The sequence below is a fragment of the Chiloscyllium plagiosum genome, unplaced genomic scaffold (genome assembly GCF_037043375.1).
Source record: "Chiloscyllium plagiosum isolate Xiang-an unplaced genomic scaffold, Cpla_swu_hap1 HiC_scaffold_22, whole genome shotgun sequence".
Lineage (NCBI taxonomy): Eukaryota > Metazoa > Chordata > Chondrichthyes > Orectolobiformes > Hemiscylliidae > Chiloscyllium > Chiloscyllium plagiosum.
Genome location: NW_028270160.1, coordinates 41,861,114 through 41,865,286, shown reverse-complemented (window position 1 = coordinate 41,865,286; position 4,173 = coordinate 41,861,114).

Here is a 4,173-nt window from a genome sequence, read left to right as displayed (position 1 = left end):
CTGACAACATGCTGTCTCTGTAGAGGGAAGGGCTACCAGCAACTTTTTTTAAAAAACATGCCGGAATGAGTTGGGCTGGACTTGTTCTTCCAGCTGTGCAGCCAGCCAGTGCAAGCGGCATCACTTTTGGGGGAGACGAGGACGCACACTCGCAATGAAGTTCCACAGGACTCCAACAATGAAACCCACAAGGAAAATATCGCGGTACTGAAAGGTTCCGTCTAAACTTCATCCTCTTGCGCGTACAGGTGACTGAAACAGTACAGGATGGGAGGGGAGGGATGTGTTCCAATTGTTTCCCAAAAGTCATGGCAACTTGGAAATGTTCTTCATCTGACAGACCTGTCTCAAAAAGCAATTGCAACCTCAATCTGTTGCATGCTTTCTTATGATTTTAGGCGATGGGTCACGAAGATTTAGTAAAGAGGATCCAATCGACGAGCAGTACGGCACGCAGTTAAACACATTGGGAATAGACTGGATGACGCGAGGTGGGTTATCCTAAGGGGAAAATCAGTGGAGTATCTGCTCGTTTTGTAACCTTTCATGTTGCAATAAACTTGCGTTCCCTCCAGCGCGATCCACACTTGCTGGTAATCGCTATGAGTTGTTTAAAGTGGCCTTCCCATTATCCTGCCTTCCCTCGCCTCAATATTTCAGTTGCCCGGGGTCCGGGGAAGTGGAGCTTGTTGCATTTAAACATTTACAGCGCAAGTATGCTTCAAAATCGATGACATTGGCCTCCGCATAACTGCTATTGACATGCATTCGTTTCGCGATATCTCAGAACTCCCAGTGTGAGTGCACGCAGCATAAAAACGCTGAAGCCCAGGTTTGGCGACCTAACAGCTGCGTCTTTAATAATTTTGCCCGTCCACTTCCTCTCTCTTTAACACTCGGGGATTCTTCTTTCTCGGCCTCCATCATCAACGTTTACACCGAACAAAATCGAATGCCCCCAAGGTTCTCTGCTTGAGTTGACATTGTAACTGGCCGTCTACTTGTTGGGTAAGTTCTTCAGCAGGCACTTTGGTTCCAACTGGAGTCGGGATAATTTGGAGCACTCGCATTGGTTTATTCTGATGCTGGAAGGTGGCACAATCATTGAAGACAATGAAGAGAATGCAACATAGCAACATTGCATCATTATTGGTTCTGCTTGACACTAATAGACCGTGCTTTCTTGTTTCATAAACTAAAACAAAACACAAAGAACTATGAAAATAATTACATTGGAACATCTAGGGATAGGAGTAGGCAACTCAGCCCCTGATGTATCCATCAATAAGATCATAGCTGATCGTATTGTAACTGTAAGCCCACAATTCCGTCTCACCCTGAGAGCTTTTCCCCCCATTGCTCAGGATACTCTATCCAACTTTGCCCTAGAAACTTTTCAAGGACTCAACTTCCATCACCTTTTCAGGCAGAGAGTTCCAAAGGCTCACCAATTAATCAGAGAAACAGTCACTTCATCTCTGTTCTGTGTCAAGGTTCCTTCATTTTGAAATGTGGTCCTAATTCCAGATGCTCCCAGAAGGTGAAGCATCCTCTCCCCAGCTACCCAGTCAAGACCCCTCAGGTTCATTTATGTTTCAATCACATAATATATTACTCATCAAAGCCTCAATGAATACAAACCCAGCTTGCCCAGTCTTCCCCATAAGATAAGAGCCTCTTTTTTCCGCTATTAGTCTAGTAAACCTTTTCTGAACTATCTCCAAAGCAGTTACAGCCTTCCAGGAATAAGGTGATCATTGCTGTGCTCTATATTTCAGTTGTAATCTCATCAGTGTCCTATGTGGTTGAAACATAGCCTGCCAACTTATGATTTAAATTTCCCTCACAATAAATGATAACTTTCTAATGGCTGTCCAAATTACTTGCTATACTTGCATAATAACATAGAACATAGAACATTACAGCACAGTACAGGCCCTTCGGCCCTCGATGTTGCGCCGACCAGTCATACCAACCTGAAGCCCATCTAACCGACACTATTCCATGTACGTCCATATGCTTCTCCAATGACAACTTAAATGTACTTAAAGTTGGTAAATCTACTACCGTTGCAGGCAAAGCATTCCATACCCTTACTACTCTCTGAGTAAAGAAACTACCTCTGACATCTGTCCTATATCTATCACCCCTCAATTTAAAGCTATGCCCCCTCGTGCTTGCCATCACCATTCTTGGAAAAAGGCTCTCCCTGTCCATCCTATCTAACCCTCTGATTATCTTATATGTCTCTATTAAGTCACCTCTCAACCTTCTTCTCTCTAACGAAAAGAACCTCAAGTCCCTCAGCCTTTCCTCGTAAGACCTTCCCTCCATACCAGGCAACATCCTAGTAAATCTCTCTGCACCCTTTCCAAAGCTTCCACATCCTTCTTATAATGCGGTGACCAGAACTGTAAACAATATTCCAGGTGCGGCTGCACTAGAGTTTTGTACAGCTGCAACATAACCTCATGGCTCCGGAACTCGATCCCTCTGTTCATAAAAGCTAAAACACTGTATGCCATCTGTTGGGGAGATTTCACTGGGGTGTTTAATGTAGGGCTAGGGAGGGTGACACTAGCTCTGCAACAGACACTTCTAGTTCCAGCCCTGAAATGGTTAACAACAGCCAAGCGAGCTGCTGCTGGCGACTGCATGAGTACCTGGCTGGAGCTTGTAAGGGATATGCATAATGTTAATTAAATCTTGGAGCCTGTAAATACCAGCCAGTATCAATTGCCCCATCGAAACTCGGGATTAATAAAGAAACCGATCGGAATCTGTAACTGTTAGACAAGTGCGAATTGCTCTATCGGAACCTGTAACTGTTAAGTGTGAATGGCTCTATTTAAGTCTAAAGTTGATAAGTGTAATTGTCAATTTAGTTAAACTGAAACTATTGAAAATGGCTAGCCTGTCAGACGCATAGTAATTCCTTGAAACAATGAACTATTGAATATGGGATCGGAACCGCTCCCGGGGATGGCTGAGCCATTGTCAAGCACAGCAGGAGCTGGACAGGCACTTCGGTGCGGCCAATAGGAGGACGGATCCCCAGCACGCGCAGATGAATGGACCAATGGGGAAGGCGAACTGACCGGGGACTCCAGGCAGCGTGAAGTATAATTGTGTCAAGTTTGAACAAGAAGGCAGAACGCCTTCTCCAACGAATGCATGCTTGTAGATTCGTTGTACCAGTTAAGATTCTGTGAATAAACTGCTGTCTGCGTCTAACCATAGTTGCCAGTATGAGTCTCTCCTTCCGAAAGAACACGCAAAGACGGGACCCCGCGGGTCCGTCTTAACACTTCTTAACAATCCTGTCAACCTGGGTGGCAACTTTCAAGGATCTGTGTACCTGGACACAGAAATCTCTCTGCTCATCTGTACTACCAAGAATCTTACCATTAGCCCAGTACTTTGCATTCCAGTTATTCTGACCAAAGTGATTCACCTCAAACTTGTCCGCATTAAACTCCATTTGCCACCTCTCAGCCCAGCTCTGCAGCTTATCGATGTCTCTCTGTAACCTACAGCATCCTTCGTCACTATCCACAACTCCACCAACCTTAGTGTTTTCTGCAAATTTACTAACCCACCCTTTTACGCCCTCATCCAGGTCGTTTATAAAAATGACTAACAGCAGTGGACCCAACAACGACCCTTGCGGTACACCACTGGTAACTGGACTCCAGGATGAACATTTCCCATCAACCACCACCCTCTGTCTTCTTTCAGCAAGCCAATTACTGATCCAAACTGCTATAACTCCCACAATCCCATTCCTCCACATTTTGTACAATAGCCTACTGTGGGAAACCTTATCAAACACCTTGCTGAAATCCATATACACCACATCAACCAGTTTACTCTCATCTACCTGTTTGGTCACCTTCTCAAAGAACTCAATAAGGCTTGTGAGGCACGACCTACCCTTCACAAAACCGTGCCGACTATCCCTAATCAAGTTATTATTTTCTAGATGATTATAAATCCTATCTCTGGGGGGATCCAAGATGGCGGCGACCCAGCAAGTCTGAGTCTACAGTGCTCCTCCCAAGACTTGGGTAAAGTGGGTCACCCACCCCCACCACACTCACCAAATCATTTATAATAGTTGTTTAATTTAATTAGTTGTTTAATATTAAACTTAAACAATCGAATCTTTAGTTA